The following is a 14,959-nucleotide window of genomic DNA, read 5'->3' on the forward strand; positions in this document are numbered from 1 at the left end:
TGATTATTGCCTGAGTTGTCATGCAGACCTTACCACAAAAATTTGGCCACGGAGGAGATCCAGGGGCTCAAACATACGAGCTGCAGGACCCTCCCTAAGCTCTGGCTATTTCCGGAAGTCATTGCTAAGTGTGTGCTCTTATGAGACTAATACACTGCCTTTCCCCAGTCTCATCCAAATTAAAGCACAGTGAAATTTTTCCTAAGACATTCATTGAACCAAGCCTTTTTGACAATGGTCACAACTGAGGAAAGTTGAAATATCCAGGAAGACTTAAGTCCTTTGAATGGCGTTTATTCTTTCTTGAAGTGAAGGGTGGGTAGGGCCAGCACGAGGGCAGCAGTGCCACGTCAAGACACGGCATGAGGAACTTTCCGATGATGAAAGGAAAGGCCCAGTGGGGTGCCGCAGGGTAGTGGCGAGCCTGGGTCTAGGGTCCAGGCAGCAGAATGGGATTAATAGTTTGGCACCACCTCCGTGGAACAAGCCAAATGTGACCATTTCTATCAAAATCTTTTTAAAATGCACAGACGTTTTGACCCAGGAACTCCACTTCCAGGAATCTGGCCTATAGATATTACTGCACGAGTTCACAGACAGATGTGGACAAAGAAAGGCGCCTGCCGTATCAGGAAACAAAGGATGTTGCAGCCGTCAAGCTGTCAGCCACTGCAGCCGCCCCAGACTGTGCACCCAGAGCGGATTCGGGATGGAGACACCAAGGATGCCGGCCCCAGATAGCTAAGGTGCATATCAAAGGAATCATTTCAGTGAGCCCAGACCCTTGCGTCTTCCCATACACAGAAAATTGCTAAATTCATTAACTTGAGATGTCTGGTTTTCTTTAATTAACAGTCATCATTCGATGTTCTGATGACCTGGGTTTTTTTTGCAAAAACTCCTATATATCCTGGCTTCTCCCTTCCGGTCCCTCCAAGCAATCTGAGAGCCTCTCTCCCAGGCCTAAGTGCTTAGTATGTCCACCACATAAAACGTAATTCTCAACTTCAGGGTTGTGGGTTTTTTTCAGTCGACACATATGTGAGGATGTTCAGTGCAGCATTGTTTATAAGACTGAACACAAATTCAAGTATCCGTCAGAGCCGGTTTAAAGAAGCTTCAGTGCTCCAGGGGACGGAATACCGTGCTGCAGGAGAAGAGATGGGAGTTGCACCTCATGTGCTGAAATCTGTACTGTGTGCAGGAAGCAAGATGCAGAGCACGTACGGTGTGCTGTCATGTGAAAAAGGAGGAAGGAAGGGTGGGCGAGAAGGGGTCGGTGTGTGCTTGTAATATGCATAGTTTTCCCGGAAGGGGGCTTCAGGAAAGGGGTACCAGGAGATGGCAAAGCGGGACACTTACTGTTGCGTTATTGGAATGTTTGGCTGCATTTTATTTATTGTTTTGGTTGCAAAATGTCTTCGCCGGATTAAGCAGTAGCTGGGCTGCCGTCGCTCGGGAAGCCCTCGGCAACGCTGTGAAGGAAGGAGAAGTCGTCTGACCCCTTGGGCTTGAGCCCCTGCTGCCTGACAGTACCGCACCACAGCCCACAGGTACAAAAGTTTCATTTCGTAAAAATAATACAGTCTACATAATCATGCACTTTGCATCTTGAATGCTCTAATTTCTCCTTTTAATTCTGGCTCCCTCGCACTAAATTCATCTCATGACCCACCAGTGAGGCCCCAATCTGAACTAGACTGCTACAGCCGTCAGACTTGTCACCCTCCCTGTCCCTCTGTGGCCTCCCTGGGCTGTCTGTCAACCCAGGCCCTCCAGTCCCTGCCGTCAGGGCCTGAAGGAGCACCGCCTCTCTCCCCAGATTTGCATTTTATAGGCCTCCTGAAGGGTGGCCTCAAGCCAAAGGGATGACTAATGCTGGCAAGTTCTGAAGCCCTGTGGCCGCCAAGAAGGCCTTTTGGTGCCTCAGTGATGCCCTGGGGGGCTCCTGAGTGCCCTTTGGAAAAGAGTGAAGGTCCCTTAGGAACCCAGAGGCATCGCCACCTGGCCCAGGCTCACCCTGAAAAGCTCTTCCAAAGTTTCAGTTGACCAGAGTTACTGACTCTGGGTTTGGGCTGGGTTTGAAATTGTCTCTCATTTCTCATCCTAATTCAAATAAAATGGTGCAGCAGAAATCTGGTCCTCTGAAGAAGATGCAGATTCTGACGGCATTGGAACCTACTGGAACCAACAGCCTTCCTCTCCCCTCTGCCCTCTCCTCCTCTCCTCGCCTGTGCTAAGAAGCCCACATCGGGCCAGGTTTTCTGAGGATGTGGGTATGACCTCCTCCTTCTCGTCCTCCTGGCCTCACTGTCCTGTCAGATGTTCTGCCGTTTTGCCAGGCCTGCGGTATGACTGGGTCACAAGGGTAGAACGTGGCCGAAGAAAGGGCCACTTAGACTCCAAAATGATCTGTATCCTTCCACCATCTCCAGGGAGGGAGGCTGAAATTAGACCAAGTCTCTCACGGATGCGAACAAACCCCCACCCCTCCCATGTCCAATAGCCGGTGCTGCCGTGAACACAAAGTCTGTCTGTCACGCAGCTGTCGCTTGGCCCAGAGCACTCAACGTTAACACCTAGTTAATCACATTCTCCTGTGTGTATTCCTCGGAGGGCCCTCTCTCGCAATTTTCATGTGTTGGCTTAAATAAAATCTGTCTGGTTCCCCTTTTCATAGCAGCTTAAATCTGTCCCAAGTTGCCCAAAAAAGTGTTTATGGAACTACTCACGGGTCCTCCAGGGAGATTTCCCAATCAACACACATGCGTGAGTGCCCAGCTCATGCGGAGACCCACACCCTAGCCCACTTGGGGCCCCCCGGCTGGAAAGCCAGCCCAGCACAGAGCACCACTGGTCTGAGAAGATCCTCCGCACTTCCGGTCACATGGGGTTACCCAGGAGATGCTGTTGCCCAGCTGTACTTTTCCGTTTGCACATAGACGGGAGCATAGGACTCTTTCATTGACAGTAAGAGGCAGTAGGAGAGAAGGAAATTGGCTGTGATCGGATGTTTTCATTTTGCTTTGATTTTCATCAGTGCCCTGAAAACACTATTTCAAACATCTTCATCATCTCATACGGAAAATAATAACCTCAGTGGTATTTGTTAACTCGGAGGGCCCTTATTATCGAAGAGGGCAATCTTATGCCAGTTTCACAAAGGACTCGTGCTTTTCTGGGTCCGGTGGGATTCACTGGGGATTTCAGTCCACTCACAACTGGGAAAATTTCCCCATCATAAAATCCATTGCCAAAATGGACACCAATTGGCCTCCTGGTTGACAATCCCAGAAGTGAAGGTTCTGGGCTCCAAAACGAAGCGATTTGCTCAAGAGTTGAGACAGTAGCAGGAAATCATGCTGTCTTGACCCAAGGTTTGCTCTCTGCTGAGGATAACGGAGAGTTTGGGGCTGCAGGGCCATCAGTGTCACAAGTAATCCATTCAGAAATCGCGAAAGGCCTTCTACTATTAACAAGGAATTTAAAACAGTTTCAGCCGGACTTAAGCATACTTGGGCATTCATAGTCTTTTAACCTAGTGGGAAAAAACCACTGCGACTTAGTTGGTGGTGAAGCTGATGGAGGGGGAAGATGAAAGAGCTACTTCTCCTGAGGTGGGCGTGTTTGACCAAATTTCAGGAAAACAGCCTAATGGCTCTCTTTCTACGCCTTGGGGCTGAAGGTGTGATTTGCGTGGACCACATCAGTCTCAGGTAGAGTGAATTGGCTCGCTGCGCTGTGAGGTTGGCATTAAACCTTTCACACCCGGGCCTTCCCCGGGGGTCCAGTGGTTAAGACGCCGCGCTTCCGGTGCAGGGGGCGCGGGTTCAATCCCCGGTCGGGGGGCTTGGATCCCGCCTGCAGTATGGCATGGCCAAAAAAATAAAAACTAAACGTTTCACAGCGGGCAGCCCTACGGTCCAAACTGCAGCCCATCTAGCTGAGAGCGGCCCGTTTCCTAAGTGCAGCCCGTACAGCCGGCAGCAAGCTTATCCCAATATTTTGTCACATTCAACAACATCCTCGAGAAAATGGCCTAAATGGACATTCTTTTAGAAGGCCAGAAAAATAAGATCAACAACCACTGAAAGGTCTGTGGAATCTGAAGCATGTAGAAATCGCCCCCCGGACCCCATGGGCTGTATTATTTCCCCCTTTTAAACCAATATTTATCATATAACCGCGGTTTTACAGCCAAGCCATCCTGAACATGTCCCGTCCAGGGAACACGGGTGGAAATGACCCGTGTCATCTCAGGGGCTCTGAGACCCCGGCCTTGGAGCTGAGCCCCTCCCGCCCCCAGCCCTGCTCTCTCCCCTGCAGGGCGGGGCTGCCTCCCCCGCCCCCCCCAGGCTCTGCTGGCCCCGCCTCTCCATCCGTGCGCCCGTGGTCCACGTGGCCACTCACGTGGTCACTCGCAATGGGCCCGTTCCCGCGGAGGTCGCGGGAGGCTTCCTCTGCTTCCTCCTCGGATGGGGACACGCTTTTTTACGGGGCCCCGAACTGGGAGGCAGCCCTCCATTTCTCCCAGTGAGCACTTATTCTTTGTTTAGTCTCCCTTTCTGCCCGCCCTTGAGTCAAGCCTGGGGGAAGGCGCTGGGAGCCAACCCAGAAGCCCCCCAGCGGGCTCTGCTCCCGCCTTCATCACTTCTGGGTGGGCCCTCTGCACCCGCAGCTGCGGCCTGGGGGGTCGCCAACAGCGGAGTCCGCCCCCTGGCAGGCTCGCCCTCACCCCGCCTCCCAAGCCCACCCCCAGTGCGGGGGAGGGGGGGACCGGACACCCCGAGGGCCTGGCAGCAGCTGCTCCCGTCCCGTTCCAAAGCCTGCTTCTACTGCCTCGGCTTGGGATTCACGCAGATGGGCGTGGAGTGGAGTCCCGTCTTCCTGGGTGAGTTTGTTGACTGAAAAAAAAAAAGCACAGCCTGAAAGTTGCCAGTTCAGGAGTCTTACTGAGGACTCTAGCCTGGGGATCAGCCTCTGAGATCGCTCTGAGGGACTGTTCCAAAGAGGTAAGGGAGGATATATAGGAGGTTTTGCTGAAAAAAAAAAAAAATGTAGTCCAACATCAAAAGATGACTGTTAATCACAAGGACAGACATCTGAGGTTAGTGATTTGAGTGCTTTTCTGTGTATGGGAAGAGGCAAGAGTCTGGGCTCATTGAAATGATTCCTTTCGTAGCATCTTCCTAGGGCCAGCATCTGACCTTCACCCTCCTGAGTGCCCCCCACCAGGGGGCAGCTGCAGTAGCTGATAGCTTGGGGGTGGGCAGCATTCACTGTTTACCGGAAGGGCAGACAACATTCTTTGTCCGGAAGTTCTCACCTCCCCAAGGAAGGCTAAAATCCTCAACTGTCAAACCTACCTTTCTAGCCCAAGAAGCACAGTTCGCTGGGTTTTGTGAACCAACGCTAAAGTGCAAGTGACAAGGTACCACAGGCACAGAACATATGCACAACGCAGGTTTTCAGGACGTTGAATTAAGAGAGAGGGGGCTGAAGAACGAGACTTCAAAGGAAGCATTGAACCCGCACCTTCCCAGAGTGAAGTGGGGACGGGTGGTTTCCAGAATACAGGCCCAGATGGGCATTTGAGTGGTGTCCTCTCACTGGATCACCTGCTCTGGCTCTAGGGGCATCGGAGGGCCACTTCTGGTAAATGAAAAGCAGGCATGTGGAGACTCTGATGAATGTCTTCATTGGAATCATACTGCTGTGGAGGTCGAGGAAACCCGCGGAAGATTCTGCTTTCCTAAGTAAGCTGTGCTTCTCAAGTTCAAGGTGCTGTTTCTTTCATGAAACTTGATTAGCAACTAATTAAACGGAGGAAGGACCGTCCACAGCACAGGTGACCAACAGGGTTCCCGCTGCAGACAGGTCGAAGCAGTTGAATGTGTGAAGCCCACTGTTTGTGTGTTTCCAGGGCTGTGAAAGTGATGGCCTGGCTAAGCAACAAAAAACACAACCCTTGAACACCACGGCCAAGGCCCACCCTTCTATAAAACATGTGCTCTCTTCTCCGAAGCAGGGAGCATCACCAACTCAAAAAGCAAGCCCAGGACCGGTTTCTTCTGAGGAGGGGAGCAGAGTACGGCCCACCGACAATGGCTGATTGTGATTTATTAGTGGAGGGAGATTCGGAATTGAACTTCACCGTTGGGATTTACTTGCATTTGAAAGCGATGCAGTTAGCAGTCCATCTTTCAACACTGAAAGTATTTTGTCCACTTTTCTATCCTTCTGATGAATTAAGGGCTTATGAAAGGTGAGGGGTGGAAAACATTAGCAGCTGAAGCTCTTAGTGGATCTGCTTGCCAGTTCAGGCTGGATGGAAAAACACAGGGGCCAATTTTACATTGTTTCCCCACCAATTCCCATCAGCCGTGAACTATGATGCTTTCCTGCGTCTGCAGTGAGTGGATAATAAGAGTTCCCGGTCCTCCGGTTCTCCAAGCTGTTTTGAACGAGGTCTGCTAATTGAATTCAGTTGTTTGCAGTTTTAAATGTTCCGTATTTTCCACAGAGCAAGAATGTATTAAACTCATTTCATCTGTCATCCAAGAAGAATTGGAGCCTGCATTTTTATTACCAACTGATTCGTGTTCACCTTCATCCTCGAATTTTTTCTGAAATGTTTACGATGTAATTAAAAACAATCAAGTCAAATTATCTATTTGAATTGGTCCCTTTGGGGGAAGATGAAGGAGCAGGAAAGGTGCCTGCGATGACATCATTTTGCATCCTTGCCTTCTCACACAGAAATACATCATGTAATCTGGTCACCGAGAGCATTCTGTAATGTCACTGCTGATTTAACAATTACAGAATATTGTAATTAAACGTTCAAATGCTCTCGTACATTTTCCCATTAACAAATGATCCTGGAACTTGATTCATTTCAGTGTTTAGAAAGGTCCTGGATTTGGTAATGTTGCTTCCTGCCACGCACACCTCCAGGGAAAACTATGATCTGAATCCTGAAGTCGGACCCAATTAAACTCTTGCATCTTCCCCACTGTGGCCGTAAGACGAACCACTTTTTCAATCATGGCTCAGACAGGCTTGTCAGGTTTCTAGGGCTCCGCATGCCTACTGCCAGCCTCGAAAAAGCATTCCCTGGGAACAGTCTCATAATAGGGAAGAAAAATGATAAATCCACAAAGGCAGGAGCCACAATGCACGATGCTGGGCACAGCGCTGACTAAACATCGGGGCAGCTGGACCTGGTTAGGAGCCCGGCTGCTGGCACAAGAGTTTGCTGCTCTGCTGGGCATAAAGAGGTAGGTAGCTGAGACATCGTAGAACAGAAAATGAAACTTCTGTATTGAAACGTCAGAAGAGGAGAAAGGCTTACAACCCAATTTGCCTTGGGGCTGACTAATTACAGGGGCAAATCCTTAGATAAGATGTCACATAGGAAATTAGCAAAGCAGGAGCCATTGATCATGTCTCCTTAATTTTAAAGTTAGTTTTAACGATTCCCCAGACAATGGACAGAAATCACGGTTCATGACTTGAGTTTCTCCTCCAGAGAGTTGAATGTTGGGTAAAGTTGCTCCATCTGACTTTTCCCCTGGCTTTGGTATTAAATAAACAAACACCACCAACAACGAAAACCTCGCGGCTAATTAAGATCAAGCAAATGAGTTGTCAAAAGAAAACTACCTTCTCTTCCTGGGAGGATGGTTGCCAGTCTGTTTTGCTTTGGAGGATTTGGACAGCTCTGCCCTGCTGGGCATTAAATACAAACCTCAGATTTGCTGCAAAGAATGTTGTTTTTAAGAAGGAGATTGGGGAATTCGCTGGCGGTTCAGTGGTTAGGACTCTGCGCTTTCACTGCCGAGGGTGCGGGTTCAATCCCTGGTCAGGGAATTAAGATCCCACCAGCTGCAGGCGGCCGGAAAAAAAAAAAAAAAAAAAAGATGTTTTTTGCATTTTCCTCTCTGACCTAAAGCAGGAGGTCTCTGGCGTGTAATATAGATGCCAACCTCTTTTATCACTTAATTTATAAAGCCATGGGACATTAGGTTCACAGGGTCAGAGGCGAGGACCAGGGCACCAGGCCATCGTGATGAGGACTGCGGGACCCTGAGCCCCTCACCAGTGCTGACACCCAGCGCCTGCACCCCATGGAGTTGCTTCATCAGTATCAGCTCTGCTTAACCTGCCCCTTCTTTTTTCTCCTGCTGTCCATGCATTAGTACATCTTTAAGATGAGCCCAAATCCTTCTATACGTTTCCCCAAAGTTCAGCAAAGAGTGGTAGTTTTTTAAATGTGATCTGAGCACTAATTAGCTAATGCTTTCTCATTCATGCTGGTTCATTATTAGCCAAGCAGAGCACGGCAGCCCATCCTTCGTGTTTAGAGGGATGTTACATTTGATGTCACAATCCTTCTCAAAGCGCTCGCCTTCCAGGTAGCCTCCAGCACCACCACCCTGGGGTCAGAAGGGAGGTGGCCGCAGGTGTTCCGCACTGAGCAGAGCCAGCCTGGACAGGTCTGGAGCTGGACAGGCCGTGCTGTCCTCCCCATGTCTGAGCAGAGCCAGCCCGGACAGGTCTGGAGCTGGACAGGCCGTGCTGTCCTCCCCCATGTCTGAGCTATGGTGTAGGAACATTCCAGAGTGTCCACCAGCCGTGCACTGGGGTCTGAACAGAGACTGCAGTAGCACCCAACAGCCCGGGGCAGGACACAGACCATTACCCATCCACCAGGAGGGCACGGCCGGGGCATGCGGGAAAGGAAGTCGGGAGAGGCCCCGAGGGCCAGCCGGGCTGCCCAAGGCACGTGCGGAAGCTTTGCTTCTGCAGATTTTGTTCCCGGACTGGATGTTTGCAGCACCTCCAAACAGGAAGCGGCTCAGGCCACCCCACAGCCTGGAGAGCTAGGTGGACCCAACACCTGAAGCACTCGTTAAGCCCGCCCCAGTCAGCTCCTGACCTGCCAGCCACAGGTGCCATGGGGCAGATGCTCTTCAGGGCGCCATGGGCGGGGCAGAGTTGGATGGAAGGGGTCAGAGGGTGTGGAAGAGGAAGAAAGGGGGCGGAGAAGCTGAGGGTCTCCAGCGGAAAGGGTTAGGAAAGCCTGAAGGAAAAGGCCGGTTTGGAAGGAGGCCAGCACAGAAGGACCCTTCAAAGCCCGAGGGGCTGGTCCAGGCCAGGTCCCAGGACCCAGTCTCCTGCAGCTCCTCGGCCTGCAGGGATAGCCAAGGCGAGCTCTGCCGGACTCAACGCTGTTTTCTGGAATGAGGGACGCTTGAGCTAAGCCCGGTCTCCATCTTAGTGCTTCGGGGGAAATCCCATTAGAACTTCTGAAGCGCAGTGGGATTTGTGGCTGGAGAGGGCTGGGTCCATGCGGGTTGATCTGTTTGGTGCACCTGCACCTCCCCCCTCCCCAGCCAGCCGCCAGCCAGCCCCTGCTGAAAAGCCCTGAGCTGGGCTGAAACGCGCCCTGCTGGAGACGGTGGAGGTAAAACAGGATTTAAAGCAGTGCATTCTACCGGGCAACCTTATCTGGCTTAACTGCTCTGCGTTTTCAGCTGTGTGTGGATGTGAAGGGTAATTACCATCGCATGTTACCTGAGATTACAAGGTTGTGTTCCAACTAATGACACCACGAGAACCAAGCGGTTGTTAATATTTAATCAGTCTGTGGGCTTAACAATTGGGTCAATGAGGTATGTAATTACGTAATTATAAAAGACATTTCAGATAGGAATGGCTGGTACTGGTATTAATACCAAAGATGAGAGCTGGTAGAAATACCCCACCAGGTCGTTTCAGAAATATCACCAAAGAAGGACCTTCGAGGGGAGGGTATCCCTTAGAAAACGATGAGCACAGATGGAAGATCGTTTCCAGCACGTGGACTTCTTCTCTTCTTTCAGGCCCCCATATGGAACATCAGGCCAGATGTTTTACTGACGTCACAGATAACTATCACTGCAGTATTTAAATGGACCCCAAGAGAAAAGCTCCAGAATTTTCTTAATTGCATTCTAAAGGTGAGCGATGTTTAGTGGCTATAGGTGCTGGTGGATTTTTGCTTCTTTGTTTATTTTTTATTTTTGGTTGGCATTCAGGAGAGACTGACCAAAAATCGGGCAGTGAAGCCCCGTGCCACCTTCCTGGGGCTGCAGCTCCCCACCCTGGGTGGCACCTGTCTGCTAAGGGAGCAGCCCACATTGTCTCTGCTGGGAGATGCTGCTGGCATCCCTGTGCTCTACCTGGGGTTCCAGTTTCTCTCTGGTGCTCGTGGCTCCTCAGTGGAAAATGCCATTTCTAACCGGGGGGCTGGGGGGCGGGGGGATGGGGGGATGGGGGCAGGCAGCCAATCAGCTGAGTGTCCCTGCTCCATGGCCTGTGCCTGCAAAACATGGCTGAGAGCCCGTTAAAGGCACCCGGCAGATGTGAGCGCCCAGACTGGAGCTGCCATCGGCCAGGACAATGGCCGTCGGAGATAGGAATCCGAGTGTGTGTGTGTGTGTAATTTATTGTGGGAAAATCCGTATCCCTCGAGAGCCATTTGTCAACGCTGCCAACAAGCCCTCTCCCCTCGCTCCACCCCTGCATCGTTTTAGGGATCACCTGGACGCACCTGTGCCGGGGCGCAGAGGTGCGTTGCAGCTCAGGACACCCATCCCATCCCCCCACCTGGCAGCCCAGCCTCCGCCCCCTCCTCCAGGTCTTGGGGCCCCCAGCCTGTGCCTTCCCTTCTTCCTGGGCTGCGGGAAGGATGGTTCCAGAAGCCGCTTTTGCACCCTGCCTGTGTAGCAGTGTCTGTCGGCACGTTCCAGCGCTGGCTGGGAGCAGGGCCCTCCTGGTGCCCCGGTCTCCACGGAGGGTGACACTGCAGTTCCGGGAGATGCGTGATGATGCGGAGGTCGGAGGCCGCCCTTTGTGGAGGCCTTCCCCAGCCTCTCTAGAGAGAGGGCCCATCTCCCCTTGCCCTTGTGAAGCTGAATGGCCCGTCGGAAAACCGCGGGCCCAGGCGCCAGACAGACGTGGGTTTGGATGCTGGCCTACGCCGCACTGTCAGCGTGAACCAGGGGGTGACTCTCCGTCCACGCCTTCACGTCCCCCTCCGAAGAATGGGCCGATTCCGCTTCAGTCAGAGGCTTGTGGGCAGTAAGGGGAAGCCCAGCCCTGGGGCAAATACTCTGGAGACTTGGGTTTTCTTCCCCTTAGGCTGCCTTGGGTTACTTATCGGTGCCACTGGCGGCGGTGAGTCCCTCAAAGCAAAGGAGGTGTGACTCCTTATCACACCTCTTCCAAACGGCCAGTTCGGGCATCACTTAAGGGACTGGCATCCTTTGCCCGTGGCCAGAAACCACGGTGTCCCTCTGCAGCGAGCTTCCCGAAGCTCAGCGTTTGCACCAGACAGGATGCCAGCGAGGAAGCGGGGAAGGTGGGGGGCAGGGTTGGCTAACCCAGCCAGAAAGTTCATGCAGCTGCCGCCAGATGCCCAAGTGATGATGTCACCAAGGCTCCATCGCTGGTCCCCTCCGGCTTGCTGGCTTTATTCTCCAAACAGACCTGCACGTGGGGCTGGCTCGGGCCGGGCCTTAGAGCTCACGGCCGCACAGAGCAGCCTCTCCGCTCGGCCAGCAGTGTCCAGGGGAGGACCTGGGGCCTGGCCGCGGGTCTGGGCTGTGTGCTGTCCCTGCTCAAGCCCCGGTCACCTGCCCGCTCTGGGTCTGGGACAGGGCGCAGTGAGTAGAGAGCCGCCCGCTCTGTGGAGAGAGGGCTCGCCAAGGAAGGCGTGCTGGACACAGTCAGATGTCCATCCCAGCAACCGCATTGCCCAGGCTCCCTCTTGTGTCCATGCCTCTTGCAGACGAGCGGGTTGCTTCATCCTATTGCCCAACCAGAGAGAAAGCGGGAGACGCCAGTGGGAAGGCCCTGGGTGGGGTTCGGAGGGCGGGGGAAGAGGCCCTGATTCCATGAATCTCTTTTTATGAGCGTGGCCACAGCTGTGGCGTCTCTGATTCTCCGGGGGCCCCCGGGGTGGGACTGACAGCCTCTGCCTGGAGACAAGGCCGGGCTGCGGGGACCGGGGAGCGGGGGTGAGCCTGAGACGCCTCTGCTTCCTGGGCCCGGCTCCAGCCTGAACGGGGCCCGTCAGTCTGGTCCTTTATCTCCGATTGAAATATTTATCGGGCTGTTTCAAAGGCCACCGCGGCTCCGGCAATCTTTCCCAGCACCCTTCCGTGGGGCCGGAATCTGTCATCATGGAGCCTCGTGCTGGGCGGGGCCGCAGTGGGGCTGGGTGCTGCCTCTGAAGGGCAGCCAGGCCACTGACCCACCCAGAGGAATGAGGTCTCGAGTTCAAGGGCAACGTGCACTCTCCCTGTGCCCCTCCATCCTCACCCTCCCTCGTGTTCTGCCCTGCAGCTGGCAGCTGAATCATCCCGTGGAGGGGGCCAAACCGGGAGGGAAGGGAAGCGGGGCGCAGGGGGCTCTCGGGAACCGGGTGCGTGCTGCAGGACAGCAGAGGAGGGCTTCCTGGGGGAGGTGATGTAGACTGGGAGCCTGGAGAAGGGAAGGCGTGCAGGGAGGACGTGATGCTGACCGTGGGTGCCGGCAGGTGTGGGGGGCACTGGCGGGGGGCACTGGGGCTGGCGGGCTGGACTGCACGCCCTCGTCTCTGTGGCAGTGGGCACCCCCGGGGGTTTCCAGATGCAGAGTCTCTGGGCTTTTCATCTTCTGGAGCCTCGGCTGTGCTGAGGATGGACAGTCAAGGGCGGGGAGAGCCCCTGGGAGGCTGCGAACTCGGGGGCCTGGACGGAGGGAGGGAAGTAGGGCCACTCCCTTCTTCCATCAAGGCCAACGTGCCCGGGTGCGCACCTGTGCTGGGGGCTGAGCCCGGACGAGACAGGTGGGCTTCCCACCCTCAGAGGCACCCCACCCCGCCCCGGAGCCGCCCACCCCAACTTCCTGCGGAGACGAGTGAACTAACATGTGAAGTGTCCGCGCGCAGCCCTTTGCGGCTCCAGACTGGCCGGCCCAGGCTGGAGGGCGGACGGTGGGTCTAGAGGGCCGCAGGCAGGCGGGGTGCGGGGAGGGATGGGGGCGGCCTGGGGGCCACTTCCCAGGGTCCCGCTTCGGGGAGCTGAATGGGTGGGGATGCCAGCCACGCGGGGATGGTGCCAGGGGCTGAGGGCTGCGGACAGGCCGGCGAGATGGACTCCCACAGGACGAGGCTGAGGTGCCCGAGGACTGCCTGCGTGGCGACGTCCTCCTCCCTGCGCCTTCTCTTTCCTCCCTGTGCCCCCCCTCCGTGCTGTCAGCGCCCCCCGGAAGAGCTCGGGGAGCCTGGCGGGCGTCTGCGCTCCAGCTTGGGGGCTGCGCGCGCAAGGATGCTGGGGCTGACGCGGCTGGACCAGCCCCGGCCCAGGGAAGCCACACTTGAACCCCTGAGAGGTGAACAGGGCTAGTGGCTGGCGAGGGCCATCCCGGAGGCAGAGCAGGGAGAGCCCAGGCGGCACGCGCGCCCCCAGCCCAGCTCGGTTCCGAGCCTCCGAGCCACCAGGGCGGCACAGCAGGTGCCAGACACCGGCTCAGTTGCATCGAACACGTACTCAGCCAAAGAGGTAAATCGTTCCAAGGATGCTGCCTCGTACTTCTCAGAAGGTAGGGCGCTGGAGCAATCGCAGTGCTGCCTCGTTTTGCCTGGGCTCTGTAGCTCATTTACTTCTTCCTTCGGATAATATTCCATTGAAACATGCACCGTGGCAACCCCTGCACCGTTTATGCTCCTTTGGACTCTTTTCAGGTGGCAACTTGCCCCGTAACAGGGCGGGGACGAAGGGAAGAGCTTAGACAGGGAACGGACTGGAATAGCCCACGTCAGCTGGGAGCTCACTGCAGGGGAGCCTCCGGCCATGGACGGAGCCTGAAGGACGGAGCCGGCTCCAGCCTTCCGGGGGGACTTGATTCCACAGCCCGAGGCCTCTCCCAAGCTGGTCCCCACCTGCCCCTCCCCCTTCCTCGCCTCTCTGCCTCCCCCCTCCCCCTTTCCCGTGTCACTGTGCCCATCTTCTTCCCTCCTTCCGTCTTCTTTACAGACGTTTGGACTGAAGCTGATGGTGGCAGCACCTCCTACTCCCCCGTTGACTGCAGCCTGCATCCTTACCTCCACGTGACGACGTCCTTGGACTAGATTCCCTCCAGACTTCTCCCAACCCGTAGCTGCAGCTCCCGCCTCTTCACCAGACCCAGTACCACCCCTAGCTCTCAAAAGAAGTTCTACAGGTAAACTTTCCCAAGAATTCTAGAAACATAGTAAATCCCTAGTCCCCCAAAGAATCGAGGAAACTTTCTTCAGGTCTTTGGTGGGAAATTTTCACTGCCGTAGTCAGATCATTCACTGGCTTCTCATCTCTCTCCTCATGCTAGAAAGTTAGTGCCAAGAAAGCAGTGCGTTTGCTCTACTTCACTTCTGTGTCCCTGGGGCCTGGCAGGCGCCTGGCATGAGGCAGAGCCTAATACCATCTGCTGAGGGACAGAGGAACCTCATCTTGACTTGGGTCAGGTTCAACAGCCTCATGCACTTGAGACCACGCCACCCGTCTGAGATGTGGCCCTCCACACAAAAGGCAGCGGTGCGACGCTGCCTCTGAACTTGGGTGAACGTGAGAGAATCAGAGGGAAGCCGTCCCCTTAACTTCCCATAACAAACAAAGAGACTTTGCTCGTTAACTCGGGCCATCCATTATCGGTGTCGCCGTCCCGCTCTCCTAGGCAGATAAAATGCACTTGGCAGACAGGGACGGGCGTCTGCAGAACATCTGCAGACCTTCCAGCAGGAGTTAATAAGCCACGCTAATCAGGTTAGTTCTGGGCCTTTTGCTTTAAAAGCATCATCCTGCTTTCAGTGTAGAAGACCCCGCACAGGAGGCACGCCCATCTGGGAATTCCTCTCGAAATTCTCCAGGAGTTGGTTAACGATAAACACAGC

The 14,959-nt window shown here is 54.4% G+C and overlaps 1 protein-coding gene across 2 annotated transcripts in view; it reads left to right on the top strand.

The window, feature by feature from the left end:
• The window catches only part of ZNF438 (zinc finger protein 438), a 297,450-nt gene that overhangs the window by 181,434 nt on the left and 101,057 nt on the right, over nt 1-14,959 (top strand). For both annotated transcript variants that reach the window (XR_010934694.1, XR_010934693.1), the window contains exons 7-10: nt 531-746; nt 1,438-1,553; nt 9,888-10,004; nt 14,067-14,253. The gene's annotated coding sequence lies outside the window, so the exon portion shown is untranslated. The remainder of the gene's footprint in view (nt 1-530; nt 747-1,437; nt 1,554-9,887; nt 10,005-14,066; nt 14,254-14,959) is intronic.

This window comes from Pseudorca crassidens, chromosome 1 (genome assembly GCF_039906515.1).
Source record: "Pseudorca crassidens isolate mPseCra1 chromosome 1, mPseCra1.hap1, whole genome shotgun sequence".
Lineage (NCBI taxonomy): Eukaryota > Metazoa > Chordata > Mammalia > Artiodactyla > Delphinidae > Pseudorca > Pseudorca crassidens.